Below are 15,948 nucleotides of genomic sequence, written 5' to 3'. Positions count from 1 at the left end.
TGCTAAGAAGTGTACAGGTGGTCTGGGGCAGTGTTCATCTTGCACTCTGGCTGCAGCGGGGAGAAGGAAGCCGTCTGCCTTTGTCAAACGGTTCTAAGGTCGGTAACCTGGCAGAAAAAGCAGCAGAGGCCAGCACCCTCTCAGGAGATGCACTCACCCAGAAGGAAAACATTTGCTCAGGGCGGAGAGAGAGAGAGAGAGAGAGAGAGAACTGCCTTTGCCACACAAAGGCACCCAGCATCTTCCATAAACTAAGGGTTGGGCCAGTTACTTCACTGACAACCTTAGACAGGCCGAGACTCTCTCAGTCCACTGCAAACTCATTATGAGAGCAGCTTGCCGAGTGTGTCGTGAGAACCCGTCTACATTCATTTATTTATTCAACGGTCTATACCGTTCTCCCTGGGGAGCTCAGAACGGGTTACATGGATTTATTCAGGTACTGAAGCATTTTTCCCTGTCTCACAATCTATCTAATGTACCTGGGGCAATGGGGGGATTAAGTGACTTGCCCAGGGTCACAAGGAGCAGCGTGGGTATGAACCCCATGGTGTTGAGGCTGTAGCTTTAACCACTGCACCACTCTAGAAATCATAATGTAGCAAAAGTGAGCCAAGTATAGGACAATCAAGCCATTGTGACATCACTGATGAGGGTGGCTCTTATTGGTGAAATGAGGCATTATGATGTCACAATACCAGCTCTGGTTATCAGAGGCTGAAACTCTTCACACTATTTATTCAATTTTCTATACTGTTCTCCCAGGGGAGTTCAGAATGGTTTACATTAATTTATTCAGGTACTCAAGCATTTTCCTCTTGGGGCAATGGTGGGATTAAGTGATTTACCCAGGGTCACAGGGAGCAGTGTGGGTTTGAACCCACAACCTCAGGATGCCAAAGCTGAAGCTTTAACCACTGCACCTAACTATCCCCCTGTGTGTATGTAGGGTAGATCAGTGTTTCTCAAACCAGTCCTGTAGGGCCACCAGGTAGCCAGGTTTTTGGGATATACCTAATGAATATGCATGAGACAGATGTGCACAACTGTCACCTTTATTATATGCAAATCCTCCCTCATGCATATTCATTAGGGAAATCCTGAAACCTTGACTAGCTGGTGGTCCCCCAAAACAGGTCTGAAAACTACCAGATGATTTCCCCAAGAATCCCAGCATCCCTGTCTGCCTCTTCTCCTTCCTCTTTCCACTGCCACACACATTAGACATAAAATCTAGTTTGCAAGAACATCCAGAGCACAGGGCAGGTCTTAACCTGTGTCCCAGTCCCCAAAGGCAACACAACAAGCTTTGGCACTTCTTCCATTAGGCCAGAGTTTTGGGTGGGAGCTGGGCAAGGCACTTACTTGGCAATTTCTGCTCCGCAATTGGAAGAGTTGCAATGGCAGATGAAGGTTATTAAGAATTATAATCTAATCTAGTCTAATCCTTAGGTTTGTATACCGCATCATCTCCACGTTCGTAGAGCTCGACGCGGTTTACAGTAGGAGAAATAGGAAGGAACTACAACAGAGGGTTAGAGGTAGAAGTGTGAAGAAAATTTAGAGGACTTGGGATGCCAAGATATAAGAGTTTCCTTGATTCCTAAGTTGGAGGGAGACTTACATGTTTTGAGAAAAGCCAGGTTTTCAGATGTTTGCAGAAAACTTGGAGAGAGCTCAAGTTCCGAAGAGGGGAGGTAAGGTTGTTCCAGAGCTCAGTGATTTTGAAGTGGAGGGAGGTCCCTAGCTTTCCTGTGTGGGAAATGCCTTTTAGCGAGGGGAAGGATAGTTTTAAATTTGTGGGAGGATCTGGTGGTATTAGGGTTTGAGGAATTCCAAGAAAGAGGGATAAAGGGAGGGAGGATACCATATAGGATTTTGAAAGTTAAACAGGCGCATTTATAGTGGACCCTGGCGATTATTGGAAGCTCTTGCCAATGTTCTTCACGTTGGATTCAGAACTCCAGGTGACCAAAGGCAAACAAGCAGATTTACAAATTCGTCATGCATTCCGCTGTACGGGCAACCACCATCGCCGACCGACTTCGGAAGGCCTCGGAGAAAGATTCTCTAATACTGGCAGGCCGCTGTCACAGCCATAAACGTAATGATTCCCAAAAGTACGAGTCATTCTCAAAAAACCATGCATGCAAAAGAGTTTCACGGAGGGTCGCCAGATTGACATGAGATGAGTCGCTGGTGTTAGCGATTGGCGCATGTGCAGAATAGACCACGGTAAACGGCGTACATGTGCGCAGGTGCCGGGAAAAGCTATGCCGCAGTCACGCATATCGTGTGCGTCTTATTGGAGCTACGTCGTCGTGTCACTCATAGGCATGCCACCACGATTGGATGAAGGGGAGGGGAAGGGACGGAAGATGCAAGCGTCGGCTTTCAACAAACGCGCATAAGACACGCCTTTAATACATGTGCTCGAGAAGTGTGCTTTCGAGATCTCTTTATCCTCCAAACCTACTATAATTTATGTGACTGGTGTATATTTTTATGTTTTATGATGAGCCAAAGCCAGAAACACACACCTGAGACGTGCTTTGCTCAGTCTCGGCACCCCTGGACCAGCCAGGTAATTTGGGGTTGTCAAAAGCTGACGCAGCGCTTGGGAAATCACCTGGCGATGATAGAGAATCACCCGGAGTGCTCTTTTAAAGACTGATGAGCCCACTCTCTGGAAACTTAGGTCCATTAAGGCGTACTTCCACACTTCAGCCTTCAGAATTCTAGTACAATCCCTAATACTAAGCCACCTAGATTATTGCAACATCACCCATCTGACAATCCCCCAGAAGCAAATGCAAAGACTACAACTGATACAAAACGCAGCAGTCAGGATGATTCTCGGGTTGAAGAAGTCCGACCACATAACCCCTTCCTACAGACTCCTACACTGGCTGCCGATGAAGGCACGCACGAAGTTCAAGCTAGGATGTCTCTGCTTCAAGGTATTAAACGGTCTAGCCCCTAAATATATTACAGACCTCTTCTCATTCCCAACCAACAGACACAAAAGAAAAACACACCTGAAATTTGTCTCCCCTCCGGCTAGAGGGTGTAAATATAAGAGATACCATCAACAACTGCTATCGTACCAGGCAGCCACATGGGGCAAAGACTTAGAAAAACTAATTGCACACACAAACAACTATGGCGAATTCAGGAAACACCTAAAAACCTACCTGTTCTTGAAATACCTAGGTAGCGAACCAGAACATCAGCCCCCCTCATAATACCACCACATACCCGACCCTGTAAATTGTAAACCCCAACCCTAATCACTAACCATGAACACCCCATTCAATTCATAGAATATTTCTAAATTTCGTGTTAGCAGCACGGCACTTCCTGGTCTTGCAGCACACAAACTGTTGTTAATATTATTAATGTTGGAATTACCAGATGTACAGTATGTACAGTTCGCTGTATGTACAGTTTCTCTTTATTGTATTTACAGTTTCTCTTTATTGTAAACCGCCTAGAAGTCGCAAGATTGTTGGCGGTATATAAGAATAAAGTTATTATTATTATTATTATTATTATACTAACTCTTTAATATTTATGATCTCGTTGTAATACATTTGCACGCCGGTGTCAGAATCTGCTTGAAATGAGGATATTTTTGGACACGAAGACAAGTGGGTTTTGTTACTACTGTGTAAACACCTGGATGAGCACCAGCCTGCGATATCTGCGATATACCGAGGGACAAGGGTATTCTTCAGCCTAAGATAAGTTTTGGCTTGCAACTATTACAGTCAAACCTTGGATGGTTTGCAAGACGAGCAAAACATTTGATTAATTTTTAACTCGATAAACGAGCGTCGTCTTGCAGTACGAGCACATATACGCGCATCACGTCATCGTAACCCACAGTTCAAGCGCGCACATCTTATGCCGAGCACGGCTGACCATAATAAAAGCGTCACGCCCCTGCGCTAATAACCACTATCGCGGTTTAGTAAAAGGGAGTTAGTTTATTTGTTTATAGTAGAGAATGACACGGGGACAAATTTTTCCCTGTCCCCGCAGGAACTCAATTTCCCCATCCCGTCCCCGTGAGTTTTGTCGCTGTCCCTGCCCCATTCCTGTAAGTTCCACCTTAACCGCACAAACCTCGAGCACTTATGATTTTAAAATGTTTGAGGCTTGTGCAGAGGAGGACGGAGCTTAGGCATTGGTGGAATGAGGCATTATGACATCACAGTCTGAGCTCTAGAATGTTGCTACTTAGGATTTTAAAGCGTTCGAGGCTTGTGCAGATGAGGACGGAGCTTAGGCATTGGTGGAATGAGGCATTATGACATCACAGTCTGAGCTCTAGAATGTTGCTACTTAGGATTTTCAAGTGTTTGAGGCTTGTGCAGATGAGGACGGAGCTTAGGCATTGGTGGAATGAGGCATTATGACATCACAGTCTGAGCTCTAGAATGTTGCTACTTAGGATTTTAAAGCGTTCGAGGCTTGTGCAGATGAGGACGGAGCTTAGGCATTGGTGGAATGAGGCATTATGACATCACAGTCTGAGCTCTAGAATGTTGCTACTTAGGATTTTCAAGTGTTTGAGGCTTGTGCAGATGAGGACGGAGCTTAGGCATTGGTGGAATGAGGCGTTATGACATCACAATCTGAGCTCTAGAATGTTGCTACTTATGATTTGAAAGCGTTTGAGGCTTGTGCAGATGAGGACGGAGCTTAGGCATTGGTGGAATGAGGCATTATGACATCACAATCTGAGCTCTAGAATGTTGCTACTTAGGATTTGAAAGTGTTTGAGGCTTGTGCAGATGAGGACGGAGCTTGGCATTGGTGGAATGAGGCGTTATGACATCACAATCTGAGCTCTAGAATGTTGCTACTTATGATTTGAAAGCGTTTGAGGCTTGTGCAGATGAGGACGGAGCTTAGGCATTGGTGGAATGAGGCATTATGACATCACAATCTGAGCTCTAGAATGTTGCTACTTAGGATTTGAAAGTGTTTGAGGCTTGTGCAGATGAGGACGGAGCTTAGGCATTGGTGGAATGAGGCGTTATGACATCACAATCTGAGCTCTAGAATGTTGCTACTTATGATTTGAAAGTGTTTGAGGCTTGTGCAGATGAGGACGGAGCTTAGGCATTGGTGGAATGAGGCATTATGACATCACAATCTGAGCTCTAGAATGTTGCTACTTAGGATTTGAAAGTGTTTGAGGCTTGTGCAGATGAGGACGGAGCTTGGCATTGGTGGAATGAGGCGTTATGACATCACAATCTGAGCTCTAGAATGTTGCTACTTATGATTTGAAAGCATTTGAGGCTTGTGCAGATGAGGACGGAGCTTAGGCATTGGTGGAATGAGGCATTATGACATCACAATCTGAGCTCTAGAATGTTGCTACTTAGGATTTGAAAGTGTTTGAGGCTTGTGCAGATGAGGACGGAGCTTGCAGAAATGGGGCAAGGATAGGAAAAGAATTTGTGGGGACGGGATGGGAAAATGAGTTCCCGCAGGGAAACAATTGTCCCAGTGTCATTCTCTAGTTTATAGACCGCCTTTCACAAAGCAGCTCACAAAGTCACACACATAATATAAATAACAAACATCCATACAAAATCAGAAAAGTAGGAAATACATCTTCTCTTGACCACAACATCCATCATTCCACTACAGAATAAATAATTTTTCAACACCCGTACTTGATTTTACTGTTTTACTAGTCTTTTAGAAGTATTAAAATCCCCTTGCTGCCTTATATACAGTACTAACTTAACCCTTCATTTCCCCAGATACAAAATTGAGAGCCCTCTAGGGGCAGAGAAAGTACCTGCATATAACATGTAAACCATTTTGGTTATAGGACAGAAAGGCAGAATATCAAATGTGTGACCCTTACAAATCACTTCATCCCCTGTGGCCTGAGCTAAGGAAGGAGGTTTTAGATTACTAAAGCCAGTGAAAAATATATTTAGGCCAATAAAAAGGTTATCACCTTATTTTTCAATTTTGAATTGTTATTCATTTTAAAGTGGACTAACACGGCTACCATCCACTTTATCCATTGCCTCAGAAACAGAAGTTGAGCTGTAAGTCAGGTCCACCATCTGAACCATGGAGCCTCGCTATTGTGGACCACCGGGGTGTAGCACTCCAGCTCCCTTTCCTTGTGCCGGGTCCAACTTCGCTGCAGTTCACCTCTTTCCTCCCCCTCCCCTGAGGATCCTCCACACTTTGCAGCGGGCCATGGCAGAGAGAGAGTGCCGATAGTTGCCTCTGTCTGGCCAGTGGAGCCTTTTCTCTGCTGCACCTGCCCACAGGAAATTGCATCAGAGAAAAAGAGAGACAGGATCAGGGGAGAGAGGGGTACAGATGCAGGAACCAACAGAAGGAGGGAGGGAAAGACACTCGATTACAAATGGGAGGAGTGCAGAAAGGAGAGAGCTGCTGGCCCTGAAGGGGCAATACTGGACACAAGAGGAGGGACAGGGACACATATGGGAGATGCAGAGACACAAAGAAAGAAGAAATGTTAAAAAGGACAGGAGTCCTGAAGAAAGTTAGGAAAAAGAAATCAGAGAAAAGCAGAAAAGAGACACTTAAGACCAAAGCAGGGCTCAGACAACAAAGATAGGAAAAAAAAGTATTTACAAATTTATTATTCTAAACTAAACTAAACTAAACCTTAGGTTTGTATACCGCGCCATCTCCACAAGCGTAGAGCTCGGCACGGTTTACAGGGTTAGGTTGAAAAGGAGCTACAATGAAGGGTTATAGGAAAGGAGCTAGGAAGATAAAGAGGGACAGGGAACATTTATTAATGTCAACTTTGGGAAAGGTGCATCCCCTCACAGTACCATGCAGACCCTGAAAGTAGGTTTCACACTAGAGAATGACACAGGGACAAATTTTTCCCCGTCCCCGCGGGAACTCATTTTCCAGTCCCGTCCCGGCGAGTTCTTTTCCTGTCCCTGCCTCATTCCTGCAAGCTCTGTCCTCATCTGCACAAGCCTCAAACGCTTTCAAATCCTAAGTAGCAACATTCTAGAGCTCAGATTGTGATGTCATAATGCCTCATTCCACCAGTGCCTAAGCTCCGTCCTCATCTGCTCAAGCCTCAAACGCTTTCAAATCCTAAGTAGCAACGTTCTAGAGCTCCGATTGTGATGTCATAATGCCTCATTCCACCAATGCCTTAGTTCCGTCCTCATCTGCGCAAGCCTCAAACACTTTAAAATCATAAGTAGCAACGTTCTAGAGCTCCGATTGTGATGTCATAATGCCTCATTCCACCAATGCCTAAGCTCCGTCCTCATCCGCACAAGCCTCAAACACTTTAAAATCATAAGTAGCAACATTCTGGAGCTCAGATTGTGATGCCATAATGCCTCATTCCACCAATGCCTAAGCTCCGTCCTCATCTGCACAAGCCTCAAACGCTTTCAAATCCTAAGTAGCAACATTCTAGAGCTCAGATTGTGATGTCATAATGCCTCATTCCACCAGTGCCTAAGCTCCGTCCTCATCTGCACAAGCCTCAAACGCTTTCAAATCCTAAGTAGCAACGTTCTAGAGCTCCGATTGTGATGTCATAATGCCTCATTCCACCAATGCCTTAGTTCCGTCCTCATCTGCGCAAGCCTCAAACACTTTAAAATCATAAGTAGCAACGTTCTAGAGCTCCGATTGTGATGTCATAATGCCTCATTCCACCAATGCCTAAGCTCCGTCCTCATCTGCACCAGCCCCAAACCCTTTAAAATCATAAGTTTTCGAGGCTTATATGGTTAATGCAGAACTTACAGGAATGGGGCAGGGACAGCAACAAAAGTCACGGGGACAGGATGGGGAAGTTGAGTTTCTGCGGGGACAGGGACAAATTTGTCCCCGTGTCATTCTCTATTTCACACAGCTGAAGTTTCTGGAGCTCAGCTCAAATTATTTGAGAGCTCTGTTGTTGAGGCCTCTGGGAATAAGTAAATATCTCCAGTACATTAACATAACTCACCTCATGGAACCAAGAAAAATGTGTGAGCTAATCTAAGTCAATACAAATAAAGGCCCAGCCCTGTCACTGCCGTCTCTGAGGAGAACGCAAGGTAGGCACAGACACACAGTTAAGGGCTTGAAACTAGATGTGCAACTCCAGCTCATTCCTGGCACCATTATCACTAGGTATCCACTCTGCTTAACCCAGGCTCTCTTTTTTCTCGTCACCACTTTTTCTAGGAGGTTCCTCCACGCAGCCGCCACTTTTCATCAGATGACTGGAACCTCAACGAAGAAAAACAAATTTGTGTATGGTAAAATGCATTACAGCTAAGAGCAGGAAGTGAAAACCTACAGCAAGAAGGCTGTGAACAGAAACCCTGCATGGATCTCGTGCAGTCTCTCAGAAACTTTTTTTTTTAGCTCCGGCACACTAAATGGAGCAAATGTTTTTCGCGGCACATTACGGTTGAAATTCTAAAATTGCAAAACCAACAAAAATGAAATTCCGAGAATGATATTTAATGTTCTTTAAGCTATGTAAGGGAAATTGTAACAACGGTGAGACTAAAGTAGATAAAACAGAATTGCTAATCAGTGCGATGGGTGTGCTTGTTTTTGAGTGCAAATTAACTCAAAATGCGGCTCGATAGTCGACAAGCAAACCCGCATTTCATCATCCGCCATCTGCAGTCATTCTCTTTTTTTTCCGATGTAATTTCTGTCAGAGCTGAAAACCCAAGTTCTCAAAAATAAGAAGATCTTAAACGGTAACAAAGCCTCGATTGCTTTGTTGCTCATTAGGGTAACGACTGCATTAAAAAAAAAAATCAAACTAAAATGGCTTGCCATTAGTTTTCCAAGGACCAATCATGTCAAAGAATGATGCTTCTCTGGGCGGTTGTTTCCTTACGCACATAACATTGACAGACTCTTGCGTACGCGCGCCCATGTCGTCTATTCTAGTGCACACTTATGAAAGGAATTTTTAAAAATAAAGTAAAATTCTGGAACCTCTCATGGCACACCACTGTGCCGCGGCACACAGTTTGAGAGACACTGATCTAGTGTTAGAAACCGTAGCATTGGATAAGAGAAGCAATGGACTTTTTTACTTTGTACTGGCGTCTTCCATAGCTAGAAACAGTAGAAGCTCTACCTTAACTGCACAAACCTTGAACACTTATGATATTAAAGTGTTTGAGGCTTGTGCAGATGAGGACGGAGCTTGCAGGAATGGGGCACGGACAGGAAAAGAACTCGCGGGGACTCATTCTCTACTCTAGGCCTCACATGCAAAGCCATCCCCAAAGGACAATGCAAGAGGTCTTCACAGCAGTACCGATTCAAATTCAGATCAAATTAGCCATTAGACAGCAGGAATGCAACCCTGTGGGAGACAAGCAGATTAAATTCTCAGACTAAAATTTGATGAGGATGGCTAAAAGAAAGGAGAGAGGACCAAGAAGGGGAAAGTGAGAGGGATGGACTAGAGATGGAGAAGAGAAACACGCCTCGGACCTGCAGAGGTTGGTTTTGCTTCAAAAGGCAGAAAGGGCCTGTGGCTTTGGTGCTTACTGCGGTGTAAACCATGGCTGTGTTTTGCTCTGGTTCCCCATGTCGGCCACCTACAAACCTCTCTGCTAAGTGCGTGTGGTAAACTCAGGAGCTTCTTTATAAACATAATCCAGAAATCAAATGACAGCAGCCTTAATCATGAAGAAAGCCAAACCAAGAGACGGCTGTAACGTTCTGAAAAGAGCCACTTTCACTACAAAGCAAAATGGTCTCCGCAGAATAAAAAATCTAACACTGCACATCGCCGACCGGTCCTCTGGCCACGTTGAAACAAAGACCTCACAAGCTTTGGGCCAGTTTTCATAGGAAAAGGGTGCACAAAGGATTGCGATGAAGCCCGCCGCAAGGGCAAAGGTTTGACAGCGCCATCTACGAGCGCCTCCACTCAATGTGGTTTAAAAAAAACCAACCAGGTGGTGTGAATAAGGATACCATGTGGCTCCAGAAAAAGGAGGATGGATTTTACCTCCATCGCTCTCAATGGAAGTAAAAACTGGATGGATATTCAAGTATTTAATGGACACTTGATTGTGTTGCATTTAACCTGTAATTTGCATTTCAATAGGACTACTAAGTCCGACTTTGGACGTTTTGAGAAATACGTCCAAAAACCAGGCGGAGAATGTGGCGCAGTGGTTAAAGCTACAGCCTCAACCCCCTGAGGTGGTGGGTTCAAACCCACGCTGCTCCTTGTGACCCTGGGCAAGTCACTTAATCCCCCCATTGTCCCAGGTTCATTAGATAGATTGTGAGCCCACAAGAACAGACAGAGAGAAATGCTTGAGTACCTGAATAAATTCATGTAAACTCCCCTGGGAGAACGTATAGAAAATTGAAGAAATAAATACTGTGAAGAGTTTCAGCCTCTGATAACCAGAACTGGTATTGTGACATCATAATGCCTCATTCCACCAATGAGCCAACCTCATCAGTGATGTCACAATGGCTTGATTGTCCTCTACTTGGTTCACTTTTACTATATTTTGATTTCTAGAGTGGTGCAGTGGTTACAGCTACAGCCTCAGCACCCTGAGGTTGTGGGTTCAAGCCCCACACTGCTCCCTGTGACCCTGGGCAAGTCACTTAACCCCCCCCCCCCCCAATTACCCCAGGTACATCAGAAAGATTGTGAGCCCGCTGAGACAGACAGGGTAAAATGTCCGAGTACCTGAATAAATTCATGTAAACCATTCTGAGCTCCTTTGGGAGAACATATAGAAAACTGAATAAATATATGTCTCAATCTGTCCCCCTTACTTCAATGGAAGTAAAACCTGGATTTCTCAATCTGTCATCCTTACTTCCATTGCTTTCCTTTGTCTGGAGCGATATGGTCACCCCAGCGTGTGGAAATGAACACAGACTTTTAGGTACATTCGAGTAAGGGCAATTTTCAGACAATTTACACAAATCATACTGATTAAACTGCCAATTTGTTTCAGATGATCCCCTAAATATTCGTCAATGGCTGCTTTTAAATCTTAACCCTGTTTTTTTTTCCCTGACGTTTCTTATCGGTCTTGTCTGTGTGTCTTCCCACTCTATCAGTTCCTTGGAGCAGGAGCACATGGGTGGGTGCTGCAGAAATTCAATGTAGGTTACCAGATGTGTGGGAAAACCCAGATGTACCCTGTGTGACATCATCGAGTGGCATCCCTGCATGCTCGGAGGCCCTCCAGAAGCGGCCCGGACTCAGGACAGAAGAAGAGGCCAGGTCTGGGGGAGGGGGTGCAGGGCCGAGGTTAGGGCAGGGCTGGCATGGTTACGATGGGCTGGAGTGCGCTTTGACGGAGACCTAAGCACACGACCGGGCAGGGCTTTGGGTTTCTGGCTCAGAAATATCTAAGAAAAAGGACCATTTTTAGACTCAATTAATTTATGGAGCATGTATGGCTGGGCAGACTGGATGGACCACTCGGGTCTTTATTTGCCGTCATTTACCATGTTACTTTTATTTCTGGAACAAATCTGGTAACCTGCTCCAATAATTTAAGAAATTCCTGGAGTCCTGTGTACTTATCCCATGCCACAAGTCTGCAATAGCACCGTTGAACCCCTAAATTTAACTTCTAAACACAGTGGCCCGTGGCCGGATGTAGCCGTTGGATCAGTGGCATAGAGAGGGTGAGAAGTGCCCGAGGAGGTGGCACCCTCCTTTGCTCCTTCCCCGACCCCGTAGCTCTAGTTGAAGTTGTTGCTCGTGGCGGTCAAAGGCGTGCTCCTCGCAACCCCCTCGGCTCTCCCTCTGTCACGTCCTTTGTGCGGCGCCCAGAAGCTACGTCGGCGGAAGAGCCGATGGGGTCACGAAAAGCACGTTGTTGACCGCCGCGAGCAACAACTTCAACTAGAGGTACGGGGAAGGGAAGGGAGGGTGCGCGCTTGGAGGGGAGGAATGGGAAGAGGTGGGGGGCAGAGAGGAGGGATGCCGGCACCCCCACCAATATGGCACCCAGGGTGGCAGTGCTCCCTTTGCCCACCCCCCTAACCACGCCACTGCCTTGGACCATAGGTGCCAACTTTTCAAGGTGATTGGGGGTGCTAAACCCAATTGAAATTAGTCCTCCTTGGACACAGTTAAGGAGTTTGCTCAGTCCTGGAGGTGCTCAAGTACCCACAGAGTTGGCTCCTATGCCTTGGACCAAACTTTTCAGGTTCTTCATATTTTTCCAAACTCCAGATCAGAACCAGCAATGATAAAGGTTTTTTTGGGGGGAGGGGAGGGGCTGGCCCATATGCTCCATCCTGCCCTTCTCTCCCTGGGATTTCATCTAGGACAGTGGTCTCCAACTCAAACCCTTTGCAGGGCCACATTTTGGGTTTGTGGGTCCTTGGAGGGCCTCAGAAAAAAATAGTTAATATCTTATTAAAGAAATGAAAATTTTGCATGAGGTAAAACTCTTTATAGTTTATAAATCTTTCCTTTTGGCTAAGTCTTAATAATAATATTGTCATTTATAGCTAAAGAGACAGATGATCAAGAAACTGTTTTGTGATTATGATAAACATACCGAGGGCCTCAAAAAAGTACCTGGCGGGCCGCGAGTTTGAAACCACTGCTCTAGGACATCTTGCCTTCTCTCTCCCTCCCAGATAGCAACCTTCTCCTTCTCTCTCCCAGGAAAATGGCAACAGCCACAGGAATAAGATAAGAGAGCAACTGGGCTGGGAGCAACCACTGCATCTGGTATTCAGGACTGTTTTAACCTGCCAAAAATGAATCCACCCAACTGCCTTTTGATCCCTGTAAATGCAGCCCAGCCCTGTCATGGGCTGGGCACTGTTGTTAACGAGGGGGGGGAGAGATACAGGGTTTGAGGGTATGTATTGATGGTCCTCCAGCTTTATGTTTAAATATATTTATTCATTTTCCACGTGCATAGAAACAGCAATAGCAAAACATTTGCGCACAACTAAAATCCCTCCCTCCCCCCCACCCCCATTCCCCCAACTAGATACATAAACATAATAATAATCTCTGAGTGTAATGAGTCCAGCACAACACAAATTACAGGTTCAAGAGTCTACTCCGGGCCATAGGTGTAAGAGTTAACCAAAAGCGTTCCCAGATCAAAGTATATCGGTGACCCAGCCCATTGTCTAGATTGGTAAAATGTCTACGTTCCAAGGAGTCATGTACAATCATCAAAGTTCTCCATTGACTGTAAGTCGGAGCGTCATTGGCCAGCCACTGGGTCAATATTGCTTTTTCTCCAAGCAACATGGCTCGTGTCACAAAGGCTGAAAGGCCTTTTGGTCTCGGTGTGACATTATCATAGAAACCAAATAATGCTCTGGGAGTCTGGGTCCACCACCCACCCCAGAGAGAGGTAAGGTCCTCCAGCTTTAAAGGTTGCAACACCAGGGCGCGTGTTTGAGGGCAAGCGAATTTGGCTGCTGGGGCTGCAGGACCGAGGTGCGTATAGGACTGCAGAGCAGCAGGGTTGTGCGTTGATGCTCCATGCTCTCAGTGATGCAGGGCAAGGAGCGTGTGTATCCAGCCCCCTGACTGCAGGATTTGGGGTGGAGAGGGAATGAGAGAGAGGGAGAAGGTGTGAAATGAAAGAGGAGGGAGTCAAGCAGGGCTGTGAAGTTGATGCACCAAACCTTTGGACTCCGACTCCAGCTTCAACTCCTACCACGATTAGGCTTTACATTTTTTGTTCTGGATCTAAAGTACTGGTAAATATAACTATTATTTGCCAACTCCCAACTCCACAGCCCTGGGGGTCAAGAGAGGACTTGAGAGGGGTACTGAGTGGAAGACGAAGAGTTTGTAACACAAAATCTGCCATTCTGCATGTCACTCACCTCCCACTCCACCAGGGGGCAGATGCAGGGGGAAAGCGGTGAAGGTGTCTCATCTCAGGGAACCTTATCCCTTTCCTCCCTCCACACATGACCCCACTTTCCCCATCCCCATTTAGCAATCTCTTCTCCAAGAGGTCAGCAACCTCTCTTGGCCCTCTCTTTGATTTCAAAGCGCATCATATGAAAAGCCTGGGGGATCCCTGAACTAACATGTTCCACTCACCCACTTTGTTGGCACAGCCTCCAAAACCCAATGATTTTGTGACTGCATGATTAGAGTGATGGACCTGATCTATTGACAGCAAGAGTGGGTGACGGAAGGGTAGCCTAGTGATAGCATCAATTATAGACACCAGCTCTGTGGGAGCTTGAGCACCCCTAATATTGAGTAGATGCCTTCACATTGTCCCAGGAGAGGTAATGAGTGATGGAGTCATTCTGAAAAGTTAGAACATAAGAATTGCCATCTCCGAATCAGACCTTAGGTCCATCAAGTCCGGCGATCCGCGCACGCGGAGGCCCCATCAGGTGTACCTGGCATAATCTTAGTCCCCATATCACTCTATGCTTCTCAGTTGATTACCTAGAACAGCGATGACACAAAGGCCAGCAGGGTGCATGTCAAGACCCAGAGGGTAATAACAAAGCTTTTGAGACCACACCAGCCTCATTCTTCATACCTGCAGAGGCCTGCGAGAGATCAGATACTGCAAAGTCCCCAGTTTTCTCCAGGATCAAATATGGCTACTCAGAGCCATTGTAAAGGGTGAGCAAGAGGGGCAACCACAGTGGTCCTCTCGCAGTCAGCCTACAATGCCACCGTTCCAGCCTGGAGATTTTTGGAACAGTCCCGGTTTTGAACATAAACCCCAAAACAGTGTGGGCTTTATCGTGCCTGATCGTCCCTGTCGAGATCAGAGCTTGGAGCCCCAATAATGCACCAGGACGGGGGGTGATCAGAAATCCAGAACCGTCAGAAAATCTCCAGCCTGGAGCTTTGCAACTTGGCATGTCTGTAACTTCCGTACTACAGGAGCCCAACAGGGAAGGGAGCGACTTCCCTGTGCCTATTGGAACTGGAGCACCAGAGCAACTGTACAAACATGTTGGCAGAGCCAGAGAGGGTATATGGTCTGTAGCTCTTGCACAGATGAAATAAAACCAGTACTTGACATAGATTCAGCAGACCGTCGGACATCAAGTTCCCCATACCCCAAAGCACATTGCCCACCCATCAATATTTACAAACCAGACAGCTATACCTAAGCCTCTCATTCGTGTAAGGGGGAGCTTCTGTATCCACTCTCTGATGAGACCCACATCTCAAGTGAGAGAGAGCGAGAGAAGTAGGAAAGAAGCCATACACGGGATGCATGTAAGGGACGACAGCCTCCACCGCAGAAATACTGTGTCTGTGTTTGTTAGCGACATAGCAAAGAAGCATCGGAGATAACTTTTTAAACTCTGTATCTAGAGCCAGCAAGCCTTCCCTTCCCTCCTCCCCAGTGCATTTTCAAGTCTGTGCAAAGAGGAAGCTTACCTGCCCCCAGGTCACCCACAGCCAGCTTCTTCTTTTCTTCAGGATTATGTCATGCCAAGGGGAGGCAGAGCCAGCAGGGTCCCCAGGGCTTGCTCACCTCCTGATGTAGAACTTTCTTCTGGCCTCTCCTTCCTGCATGTTTGCTGTTTTGCAGCTCTGGTCTGCCACAACCACCTAAGGCTGACTCACCCACCCAAAGGAGGAAACACCTACTCACAAGGGAAAGGCTGTGAGTAAAACAGGGCCCAGAGCCTGGACCTACACTGGCTCCGGCTGCAGACCTGATGGTGAAGCGTTTCACTGAGACACAGATTCTTGCTGTATTTTCATGATTTTATCTTTAAACAGCCTCTCTCTCGCAGCAACCTCCCCTCCCTGGCAATCCTTATCCACCTATAAAACTCTTCAGCTGCTGATCTTTAAATTTCTGCAGGAAACTTCTTCAGAGTGGACTCGGTCATTTCAGAGGTCCTCTCCGCTTTTAGATACATTTGTAGAATGACTGAATTATAAGCACATACAAATGGGCAACAGTTGTTAAG

The 15,948-nt window shown here is 46.1% G+C and overlaps 1 protein-coding gene across 2 annotated transcripts in view; it reads right to left on the bottom strand.

Moving 5' to 3' along the window:
• The window catches only part of SYTL1 (synaptotagmin like 1), a 78,644-nt gene extending 62,923 nt beyond the window's left edge, over positions 1-15,721 (bottom strand). For both annotated transcript variants that reach the window (XM_033955763.1, XM_033955761.1), the window contains exon 1: positions 15,407-15,721. The gene's annotated coding sequence lies outside the window, so the exon portion shown is untranslated. The remainder of the gene's footprint in view (positions 1-15,406) is intronic.
• Positions 15,722-15,948: the final 227 nt, after the last annotated feature.

This window comes from Geotrypetes seraphini, chromosome 8, assembly GCF_902459505.1.
Source record: "Geotrypetes seraphini chromosome 8, aGeoSer1.1, whole genome shotgun sequence".
NCBI lineage: Eukaryota > Metazoa > Chordata > Amphibia > Gymnophiona > Dermophiidae > Geotrypetes > Geotrypetes seraphini.
This window is presented reverse-complemented; position numbering and strand designations above follow the sequence as displayed.